The sequence below is a fragment of the Castanea sativa genome, chromosome 1 (assembly GCF_040712315.1).
Source record: "Castanea sativa cultivar Marrone di Chiusa Pesio chromosome 1, ASM4071231v1".
NCBI lineage: Eukaryota > Viridiplantae > Streptophyta > Magnoliopsida > Fagales > Fagaceae > Castanea > Castanea sativa.
Genome location: NC_134013.1, coordinates 78,088,030 through 78,100,766, shown reverse-complemented (window position 1 = coordinate 78,100,766; position 12,737 = coordinate 78,088,030). Strand labels below are relative to the sequence as shown.

Genomic DNA, 12,737 nt, shown 5'->3' with positions numbered 1-12,737 from the left:
AATCAGCAATTGTATATACTTTGCACAAAACTTGGAAAAACTAGGTTTGTGTTTATCCACGTGAATATCTACTTGTTTATATTATAAATTAATTTGTGATCTTCAAAAGTTGATTACGTGTTTGGCGGTGCTGGTGATATTGCTTTTTCAAGGCTATCCATCTTTTTTAATATTATAATATTAATGTGATCTTTGCTTTTTGATAAAATTGATTTGTGTATGATAGTTGGAGGTTTTGACTATTCAATGTCTACCATCTTCTTTAATTATATTAGATAATATTAGGATATTTGTCTCTTTTGGATTTGTGGTTGTGCGTCAATGCCTCTATTGGGTACTCTTCTTTTTTGCTGAGATATAGGTATGTCTATTATTCATTAACTCTATTGACTCTGCATGATTTATGAATTGTGCTTATTTATTTTGGATGCCATGATTGCTTATGTGGTTTAATAGTTGAATTTTAGAATTCAACAGAGTTTAAAGAAACAGTTAATTATTAAACTTGGCTAGTCAGTTAAGTTCAAGATTGAACTTTGGCATGATAACTTCAATTTTTCCATGGATCTTGCAGTTTCGATCTGTTTGATCTTTGGCCGATTGATATATATATTATTTGAAGATAAATAGTGCTAGTAACGCATCATTAAACATGACTTTAAGCTTGGAATTTCATGTTTAATAATTGATTTGAGAATTATTTGGATTTGTGTAAATCTTATAATTCATTGTGTGAATATCCTTAGTGATATACATGATGCTTGACTAGTTTATAGTTCATAGTAACTGAATATGCTGTGAATGTCAATCATGTGTCCTTGGCCTTTTATGTGCAATGGTGTATAGGCCAGATGAATAAAGGAAATTGAGAATTTTTTTGGAGACAAAATTATTTTGAATCCTTTTAAATGCTCTCAGGGCGTGGCTGCTATCTTATTTATTGGTTAGTTTTTTGTTTCCTATTTCATTAAGTGATCCACTAATTGATAATTAAAATAGCTTTAGGAGAGCACTTATTAATAATTTCAAAAGTGTGGATATAAGCCCAATATTTGATAGAGTCAAACTTGAAAAAAGAATGAGACAAATTGCACATTAATGGGGCTATTATTATGGGTTTTCAATCTCAATTAGAGTGTGTTTAGTTCACCCCTAGGCCAGATGTGTTATTTATTTATAAAGTTTAAGAGACAATTGTTTGTATTGATATGGAGGACACATGATTATTGTATTTAAGCAAGTATAGTCTTATTTAACTACATACATGTATATATATTTTGAGCATGTGTGAACTTGATTGGATATTAATGTGTTTAATCTCAATATATGGTTTGTAATATTTCTTTAAATGAAATATATGTTACATGCCTTAGTTGATATACTTGAGTTGTCTAAAATTTGGAATGCACAAGAGTCTATTATGAATGCTTATTAAGCAAGCAAGGATGAGGCATTAGAGATATTCATTCATTATAAGAATGAAGTTGAGAAATAACTCAATGAATGTAATAAGTTCTTGATACCGTAGAACTTGTGGGAGGAAGCTATTATTTCCATCAATTATTTGTTCATTGAGATGCCTTAAAAGAAACCACTAAGACACCTTGTGAATTGTGGAAAGAGTGTTTGATGAAGGTGATGATTCCTATTCTTAAAGGATAAAGAACCATTGGTTATATTTTCATTAGTTATGGTCATAACAGTAGTGCATACTACTTTTCTAATTTATGAGTCTATTATTCTTATATGCATGGAAATTAATTAGAATATATTTCAAGTGTTAAACTTCCTTAAAAGAGAGTTTGAGTCTATGTTTAGTATCTCTCATGATCAAGAGTTGATGGAAGAGAGGTTGAGTCTAAAGCATAGTAAAATGTCAAATGTTATATTTGTTTGGTCTAAATTTTCTAATTTAAATGTTAGAAAATGAACTTAAAGCCTCAAAGAAGTGATATCTTGAGAGATTCCTTATTGGAAAAGAGATTGTCAATAGTGCAATAAATCCATCTTGGAAATCTATGCATAGTAATTGATGGATCTAGCACCTAAGAATTTGAGAGTTGATGGAATTGTTGACTATTACAAGGCAAGACTAGTTGTAGAAGGCTACGAATTAAAGTAAGATGTGAGTTTTCTTGATACACAATAAATCAAAGGGGTTTATGATTCTTGTACAAGGAAACAAAGTGTGTAGGCTTGTTAAATCTTTGTATAGATTAAAGCAAGTTTCAATGCAATGACATGAGAAATTTGACAATAAAATGATGTCAAAATGAGTTTAGATTTAATGCGACTAGTGCGTGATGTGAAATATATCACAAGAGGTTATGTCGTTGTGGAATATGCTCGTGTATGTAGCAATAATAAAAGCTACAAAGATGATGTTGACTAATGAGTTCAACTCGAAAGATGTTAAGTGTTGTAGATGTGATACAAGAAATGAAAATTTCTAATTCATCTAATGGACTTGTCTTGTTTCAATCACATGAGAAATGTGACGACAGTCTAGTGAGAACACCTTATGCAAAGAGCATATGTATTTTTTTTTTTTTGGGAAGTCAATAAATCTCAACAAACATGCATTGTTGGATACTTGTGTCTCCTATTTGTATATATTGATAGGGCACAGAGTTATGGTAGGTCTCGACATATTTGTTGGAGACATAATACCATGAGGCAGTTGCTCTCAAATGGAAGTGATTCCAAATTATAAAACGAATCTGTAATTAGTTGTTTGAGTGGAGAGCAAGTAAACTGCTCATCGAGAGGAATTGGGTTAAAGCCTATAACCTAAAAGTCTCTAGGATGGCAACCCAACCTAGCTTACTTGAGATCCCAATATCTAGGTTCAAAGGTATAATCGAATCGTGGAGACTAATATTTATCACTATGGAGATAAAATCTCCCATCAATTCTTATGATGAAATAGTGATGCTTGTAAGCGATATTCAGGGTAAGTTTTGCTTTTAATGATTCTTATATCTTGGAATTCTAAGTGGGGTATAACATGATATTCTTAATAAGAGTCACCTATATGAGTGTGAAGTGAGCCGCTTCCATGAGAATTTTAAGGCTGAATTCTTTAAAGCACTTTATGAATTTACCAGGATATGTTTAGAGCTGAAATGAACACAACTATAAGAATGAAATATGTTCGAAAAGGAGCTGTGTGAATTATATTGTCTTGGTATACACAAACAGCTGTCTGTTCAAAAACATTGTGTTCACTGATTAGCAAGTATATCCGATAGTCTTTCACAAAGGGAGGTTCAAAGCCAAAAGCCATCTCTCCCGATACAGTAACTTTTCTTATACTCTCTTTGTGTCTGCATCATCATTTGCATTGTGTTTTATCAATTTTCATTCATGTGGGGGATTGTTAGAAAAATAGTATTGAGTGAATAAGAAATTGATGTTTAATTTGTTCACTTGAAAATGTTATTAAAAGTGATAAAAATTTGGAGTCCCGCATAGGAAATGAAAGAGATAATATATGAGTTTATATGCTCATGGGCCGGACATTTGGTTGAGCTTTGGCATATGTGGACTGGACTCTCTTGTTCAAATAATAATTTTTATTATTTTATTTTTTGAATTAGTCAGTCTGTGCACAGCAGTTTTATTTTGAATAGTGTGTCTATTCACTAACGTGTATAAATTAATAGTCCCTCATTCATGAAAACTGATTTTTGGAAAAAATTCTCTCAGAGAGAAAATAATTTTCTGCATTCATTTGAGTCAAAGAGAGAGAAAGAGACACAGAGTACTTCACAGAGCACGAACCTAGTGTGCTTCTTCTTCATGCTGTAGATCATTTTATTCTGGGAGGCAGACGTCTGCGAGTCTCAAAGCACCACAAATTGTATTAGAGGCGAAATATGCTTTAAGGAGATTGTGTCAAATACAATATTTGATCTAAATCATTCATCCTTCATGCATTTGGTTTGTGAGTTTTTAATTATTTGCAGATTTCTTCTTATATATACAGTACCTATTTATTGTGTTTGTCTATCACATCTATTTGTATTATTACTTATATTTAGATCTGTATATTGTTCATTTTACTTTATCACAAAAGTAAATTGTTGAAATATATCCAACAACCAGTCCTTATAGAGTATTATTAACTAGTCATATTTTATATTTATGCATAACATATTTTTATAAAAAAAAAAAGTATAAAAAACAACATTTAATGTAATATTAATTTTTTTTTTTGGAAATTTGAACCTTATACTTAGATGTTTTTATTGCAAACACTAGAAAATGACAATTAAATTACAAAACTTTTAGCATAATTTTGAATGTATCTTAACTTTTATATTAAGGCATAGCTTTTTTTTTTTTTTTTTTTTTTTGTGTGTGTGTGTAAAAATACCTATCTAAAAAAAATTGTATCAAAAAGCCATTTTTGATATAATGTTGAATGTATCTTAATTTGTAGTACTTTTTTTTGTTTTTTTAGAAGGTCAATTTGTAGTACTTGTTAAGTAATTTGATGATGGTGAATGCGTTTAATGTCCTTGTCAAATAAGTCACGATGGACAACAACCTCATGTATACAAGACAAATTTAAGGAGCTGATGACCTCCGATTAATGATTCTTGAAATATGTGCCTAAGTTTACAAGAATAACAACTATGGGCCTTGAATATTTAACACCATCCTAAGATACCTTTTTTTATTATTATTTATGAAAGACAATTCATTAAAGACAAACTAAGAACCTACAGGAGAATCCCAGGAGAACCTACAGGAGAAACACAGCCGCCGCAGTACACTCCATTACAATTTACAGTCATCCTCAAAAATCCTAAGATGCACACTACACACAATCTTGTCTATGAGTGCACGACAAGCCATCTCATTGGTCGTAATTATGATAATTGCTAGATTATGGGACATATTAAGCAAATTTTTTTTTTTTGAGAGTCATATTAAGCAATATCAATATTCTATACATATTATATATATATATATACACTTAAGCTTCATGACTATGAGATATGAGAAAATACATCATGATACACAAGTTCACTCCTCTTATAAAAAAAAATTGAGAGTATTAACTTAAATATCAGAGAAATTTAAGCCGACATCACACCGATATCACTTGAGTCATTCGATCTTCCCTTAAAGAGGTAGACACGTCATACTAACTTCAAGAAAACCATATAATCACTTATACATCATCAAAAGTCTTTTTATATATTTATTATTAAATCTTATTTCAGTTGATTTTTCTTTGATAATAAGTAGGAGTCATTGTAGAGTTGTGTATTTTTTACGCATGCTTTGCAGTAATGATAGTTACATATGACGGTGCAGCATTGTGCTATTTTGCACTTAATCATGCTGTGAATTGGCTAGATTGGTCACTCTAGCATTTTCTGGTTTTCCTTCACTGTTTTATTTTGGAAGTTCTCGAAGACTTTGATTTATACAAAAGTATGAGGTATAAACATCCGTTAAGTTTTACTAATACAATCATCCTGTTCATAATTTATCTCTTCTCTTCTCTTTTTTTATAGTTTTTTTTTTTTTTATCATGTTAGAGATATATAGACATATTAGTCCAATGTAATAGGCTCAAGTCCATTCCTGCTTGTATTAGTAGTCTAAGGCTTAGTCGTCTATATATCCTCATGTTATGGTTCATTGTAATACAGGCTATTGTACTACACTCTTACATAATAACAATGTAGTTCTTAAGGGATTCTTTCGTGGATGTAGACCGACAAGGCTGAACCACGTAATTCTCATGTTCTCAGTATGCATATTCTATGTTTCTCCTTCCGCATCCACTCTAGCATATACAACATAGTATAACACACATCGCGTTGCTAATAATATATTTAACATACCCCTTCCATTCTTTTATCTGTTATCACTACACTAATAGTTTAACAGTTAATTAAGATGTTTAAGGATTCTAATTAAGATGACAGAATAAATTGCTCTTGGACCATGCTGTCTTTTTTTTTTCTCTCTCTCTAGAAGTTGTTTGAACTTAATTTGAAGTTTGAACACTGAAGTAACACAAACTTTTGGAGTTTACTGTGTCAATTACTAGTTGATTAAAAAATTTATATAATTTGTGAACGATTTTAAAACTCATCTAAAAAAGTAAAAATTCAGCCTAGTTGAACTGATTTTAATTAAATGCTTAACTGTACTTTGATTATGCAATGTCTTTATTTTTATGCTCTCTCAATAATTATGGGTTGGCGACGACTATTAGACGTAATTTGGATCTGGGTGACAAAGTGAAAAGAATTTTGATTAATGATGATGCAAGTGGCTTACATGCAACAAGATATATAATGGTAGACCAAACAAAATTAAATTCATGGGACCAAGTCATTTCGTTGAATGGCCAACTGATGCCATTGCATATTTGAATTGCAAAATACAAATAAATGGTGTACAGTGTACTGATGACATTCCATATTTTCATTGCAAATGGCCACGATCTCGGGCCACCAGCACGTGGTGCAAAAAAAAATGAATATATTAGTTTACACTGTTGAACTTGCCCACTCGCCCATCCGACACAACCCATCTCACACCGATGCCCACCCATAGACCGGCGCCAACCACCATCATTGGCACTACCAACCTTATCACGTCTCTTCCTTGCACAAACTCATATTCTCTTCTCTCGCACACTGCCCTTTGGTCTAATTGACAAGCTGTGACAATCTTAGGTTTTTGGTAGTTACCGGATCTCTCAGTGGTGGCCCCAGGAATTTTGTCCAAAGTGTTCCTATTCTGCTTTGAAAAAATTTCGGGTCATTTCGGTCTATTTCGGAACGTTTCAGAAAATACTGGCCGAAATTCAAGATTTGGCTGATATGAAGTTTGTGCTTAAAAAAAAAAAAAAGTTCTTAAAACCAAAACAAATTTAGATTCTGTACACCGAAAAACCTCAAAAGGAAAAAAAAAAAATTGAAAAGAAAAGAAATGAACAAAGTACTTGTACAATAAACTATAAGTTTATTTGAAATATTATTAAAATTATTAATTATTGTTGTTTAGTTTTTTCATAAATTTGTTTATCTTTTATAAATTATAATTTGTTGTATTATTGTTTCATTAATTATTAAATTATTAATTGTTATTTAGCCTAACATAATTTTATTTATTTGTCTTTTATAATGTACTAGTTAATTAAATTATTAATTATTGGTGTTTAATTGCTTCATTAATTTTTTTTTAACAAGTCTGGCACACACCCTGACCCCACACCACATGACCCCAGCTCCATCTACCCCACTCAATAGACAAGATTCACACAAGAAGAGCCAATTAGATAAATTCACAAATCACAATACAGACAAACTCACCAACACCAATTGACCAACACAATGACACACCAATGAATAAAGTAAAAAAAAAAAAAAAAAGGCCCAAATAAATTGAATAATTATGAAGACTTAAAGAGAGAGAATCAGTTCAAAAAGAAAGAGAGCTTTCTCTCTTAGAAGTTAGAACAGGACAGTCCACACTCCACAGCAAAACGACAAAACCCAAAGATTAAGAGAGAAAAAGAGAGAGAAGTAAAGTGTAAAATACTTTGAGGGAGGCCTGAGGGGCGGCGCCGAGGGCCGCGGCAGCACGTCGAGGCGTCAGAGGTGAGGAAGGATTCGAGGTCAAGAGTCGGCGTCGCAAGCTCTGATTCGATCGGACTAATCTCTGATCTCCGATGCTCGATCTAAGCTCTGTTGCTCGAGTTTCAGGCAGAGACGCGTCGCCGCATCGCGCCTATGTGCTTGATGATGAGGTTTCACTGAGGCGTAAGGCGTTGTCGTTAATGAGGTTTTTTCTTTAGGTTAGGTAAGGTTTCTGAATTCTGATTTTAGGTTTTGCTTTTACCTGTTGATGATTGAGGCGGACGGACGCGTATTCGTATTGGGTTTTGGTTGGGTTTTTTTTTAGAATACATTTGGGTTGGGGCTGTTGGGTATTTGTTTAGGATTTATGTTGGGCTTTTTTTTTGGGCTTTCTTTGTTACTTTATTTTTTTCAGACTCTCTGTAACAATTTTTTTTTTTTTAGATTTTAGTTCAAAATTTGTTTGGCATAAAAATTTGGAGGGTGTTCCTGATTTTGGTCAGGGTGTTCCTATTTTTTTTTAAAGGGTAAACAAATAAAAAAATTTAGATTACTATATATAAAAAAAAAAACTTTTTTTTTTTCAAGTGAGGGTGTTCCTGGAACACCCTGGACTCTAAGTGGCACCGCCACTGGGATCTGTCCTCCATTGGGTTAGATTTTCATATTATGTTATTTGTTTCTTGGATTTTTTTTTTTTTGGATTTCTGATCTAGGTTCATGAAGGTTTTTTTTTGCTCTCTAATCTGGATTTTTGGTTGTTGGTGCCAGTTTAGTGGTTGGTGGCAATTTTGGTGGTTGTTTTTTGAATGGCTGGTGGTGTTTTCACGGCTGTTTTTTCTTTTGATGTGGAGTTTTGGGTGGTAGGTGGTGGTGGTGGTGCACTAGTGCTTGCATTTGGTGGGTTTAGAGAACTATGAAAAAAAAATTTCATTTTTCAAGTTGACAATCGAACATTGTTAAATGAAAACGTTTTACTGAAATATTTTACATTTACAAATATTTTACTTCAAAACAAATGCAGTGTTTCGCACATATCAACCTAATATAAGCTTATTGTGGGACTCAGTACAAACTCACACATCATACACTCAACTAATTTAATTAAATATCCATAGGGATCACATATTTTTATATTTTGTAACCACAATTATAATAATTATAAACAACTTCCATACAAATTATATTTCATAATAATCTCAATTACAGTATTGAGTATACAATCTAATAGTTTTATTTCATCCCAATGAAGTTCCATAAATTTAGAAGTACACCATCTAAGAAAAATAAAATAAAATAAGTTTTTTTTTGGGTTGATAAAAGTGTTAGAGGTTTTAGGATTTTAAATGAAGAATTTGCCAATTCGGCCAAGGAGGAGATTCGAATAAGGGTTGTTATGTATGGGATGATATTGAAATATATACAAGACTGTAAGCTGTTAATAATAGCTATATTCGTAAGAAGGAAAAAAGAATATTTGTAATTGAACTTTATGATTACCAAGAATTAAAAAGTGGGTTTTATCTTATCTCTTGTTGTGTGGGGGCTATATATATATACAATAAGAAAATAGCGAAAACTTTATCTGTCTTATAGTTTTTTTTTTTTTTTTTTTTGATTTGGAAGCACAAACACAAGTTTTAGCGACATTCCATATGGATAAGGTGTTGGATCATTGGAGGAGCACATCCCTTCCAAACTTGGTTTGTTCCATTACATTTAGCATATTGAGCAAGTTCATGGGCCACTTTGTTGGAACCCCTTTTTAGGTGCTGAATACTCCAGCTTCTAAAAGACTTGAGAAGATCATAAATACCCAGGTAGAGGTGGCCTACACTGCCATTGGTCTCCTTGTTTTGGAGGTTTTGGACAACTGAGAGGGTATCAGATTCAATTATAATTTGTGACAGTTGCATCTCCTTAGCTAGAAGAATTCCATTTTCAAGGGCAAAGATCTCTGTTTCCATGCTAGAGAAAAAACCTGGGAGGAGTTTGCAAAGTGTCTCCTTTGTTGTTTCGTATGATTACCAAGGTTTTCAGACTCGGACCGGACTGGAAGGTTGGACCGTGAAAACTGGGAACCGGATGGAAAATCAGTTTTTTAAGCATAGAGAACCGAGCATATGTGGCAATTCCGTGAACCCCTAAACCGTGGTTGAACCCCTAAAACCGAGGTTGGACCGCACGGTCCAACCCCTTAGCAATTTATAAAATAAAAAAAAAAACTTAACATAATTTTATTCTACTTAATTATATTATCCATCTCTTACAAGGAATAAAACAAAATTATAATTAAAATCCTTCAAAGATATTCAACTTTACTTCAAAAATTAATCATAAATTTTAATGTTTTCATGGTTATTATTATTATTTTTAACTTTCTTATTTAATTATTAAATATATGCTTGAAAATCATTAAATTTCTCTCACACACACACACACATATATATATATATATATTAGTCAATTTTGCTAGTTTTATAAATTTAATACCTATATTTAGGTTTTAATTAATTATTAAATTAATTATGATATTATCACGGTTCAACCTCGGTTTAACTTCGGTTCAACCTCAAAAACCTTGAACCTCTCCCTTTTATGGTTCAATGAACGGTCCAGGTTTGAAAACCTTGATGATTACTCCCATGCTAGACACTCTTCCTTCTGAAACTACTCCATCTACATTAATCTTGTACACTCCAAGGGGAGGAGCTTCCCACCTAATTGTTTCATGATGCTGGCTCCGATTACACAAGGCATTAGCTTCTTTATAGTTCCACCTAAGAGCTCTTGCAACACTCCACACTTGTTCAGGAGAGTGGTTGGTATTTTCAAAAACCTTTTGGTTTCGACTATACCATATAGACCAGGCAGTTACAGATAATATTTCCAAGTCTTGTGTAGTTCCATCATCCAAGATTTTTAAAGCAACATCAATGAAGTCCAACAAGTCTGCTCCAAAATTTATGGGACATCCCATCCAAATACTCCAAACATGCCTAGTTGACTCACAATAAATCAAGGAGTGGGGGATGGATTCTACTTCCTAATCACAGGTTGGGCATTTGGGGCAAATATTCATACCTCTTTTGCTCAAGTTCAGTATTGTAGGAAGGCTATTCATACAAACTCGCCAAGCAAAGATTCGAATATTTGCTAGAATCTTTAGGTACCACATTATCTTCCATAGGGGAGTTCTTGGATCACTGGATGAGCTTTCTCTGCTCTCTTTAGTCTCAATCACACTAAGGGCTATATAATAAGCACTCTTAACTGTGAACTCTCCTCTTCTATTACCTACCTAAATGAGTTTGTCTTCTGGCAAGTTGTAGCTCAAGGGGATATTTAGGATTTTTTCTGCTTCAAATGGAAGGAACACAGCCCGAACCACCTCAGATTTCCACCTTTTGTTTTCATAGTCTATTAGAGCCGAGACCATAGGAAAATCATTAAAGTGGCAAAAGGGGGATACAACCTTGTAGGTTGACGGAGTTGGGAGCCATTTGTCTTCCCATATATGAATTAACCTCCCGTTTCCTACTCTCCATCGAGTGCCCTTTTGAATTACTTCCAAAGCATCGAAGATACTACGCCAAGCATAAGATGGATTACACCCAAGCTTTGAATTAAGTACATCACCATGTGGATAGTATTTTGCCTTGTAGATTTGAGCAATTATAGAATTGGGATTTAAGAGTAATCTCCATCCTTGTTTTGCTAACATGGCTAGATTGAAAGCTTGGAGATTTCGAAACCCTATTCCCCCTTTCAATTTAGACTTGCATAGATTCTTCCAGCTAACCCAGGCTATTTTGATTCTTGCTCTCTTTGTCCCCACCAAAATCTTCTCATCATTCTTTCAATGTCTTCGCAAAGACCTTTAGGAAGTTGAAAACCGCTCATAGTTTATGTTGGAATGGCTTGGGCAGCTGCTTTTATGAGAACTTCCCTCCCTCCAATTGATAGCATCTTCTCTTTCCACCATGCCAATTTTTTTGCAACTCTCTGCTTTACTTCTGCAAAAACTTCCGTCTTGGATTTGCCTATGACAGAAGGCAACCCAAGATATTTGTTGTGCTTTGAGTCTTGCATCGAGCCCATCATTTCCAGCAATTCACTTTTTACCTCAGAGGGGGTGTTATGGCTAAAGAAGATTGAGGACTTGTCGGCATTAATTTTTTGTCCTGAAGCTGCCTCATAGAGTTCCATAATTGACATAAGTTTCCGACACTCCTGGTTATTCGCTTTGCAAAAGAGTAAGCTATCATCGGCGAAGAAGAGGTGGGTAACCATGGGGCACCCTCTGCAAATAGAGACACCACTAAGCATCTTGTTTTTGGCCGCATCATTTATGAGTGATGAAAAGCCATCTGCACAAAGGAGAAACAGATAAGGAGAGAGGGGGTCTCCTTGACGGAGCCCCCTTGTTGGAACAATGCAACCATCTGCCATCCCATTAACTAGAACAAAGTAGGTAACTATAGTTATACAATGCATTATAAGACTTATCCATTTTTCATGAAAGCTCATACATTCCATAACCTTTTCAATGAAACCTCACTCAACCCTATCATATGCCTTGCTCATATCAAGCTTAACAGCCATGAAACACTCCTTCCCATCTCTTTTGTGATCCAAGTAATGCATTAATTTAAACACAACTAAAACATTGTCTGAGATCAGCCATTCAAAGAGAAAAGCACTTTGATTTTCAGTAATGATTTGAGGAATGATAGTTTTGAGACGATTAGCTAAGACTTTGAATATGAGCTTATAAATGACATTGCTTAAACTTATAGGCCTGAATTCAGTCATTTTTGTGGGATTTTTAGTTTTAGGAACAAGGGTTATGTTTGTTCTGTTTATCTCAACCATTGACATATTAGAATTCAAAACATTTAGAATCATACAACTAACATCATTACCAACTATGTTTTAGTATTTTTGAAAGAAAATTGCAGACATACTATCTGGACCCAGGGCTTTAGTGGGGTGCATCTGCTTCAGGGTAGCTTCAACTTCCTCCTTTGTGAATTCTTTTATAAGACTCTGATTCATCTCATTTGTTACTTTGGCAGGTATTACATCTGTCACCTCTGAAATGCAGCTTGGATAGGATGTAGC

At 33.5% G+C, this 12,737-nt stretch overlaps 1 long non-coding RNA gene across 1 annotated transcript; it reads left to right on the top strand.

Annotated features, from left to right (window-relative positions):
- The first annotated feature begins 3,925 nt into the window (after positions 1 to 3,925).
- LOC142611801 (uncharacterized) lies at positions 3,926 to 12,737 on the top strand. Its single transcript, XR_012840128.1, has 3 exons — positions 3,926 to 3,946; positions 5,670 to 5,752; positions 12,692 to 12,737. It is a non-coding gene; the product is annotated as an uncharacterized LOC142611801 (long non-coding RNA).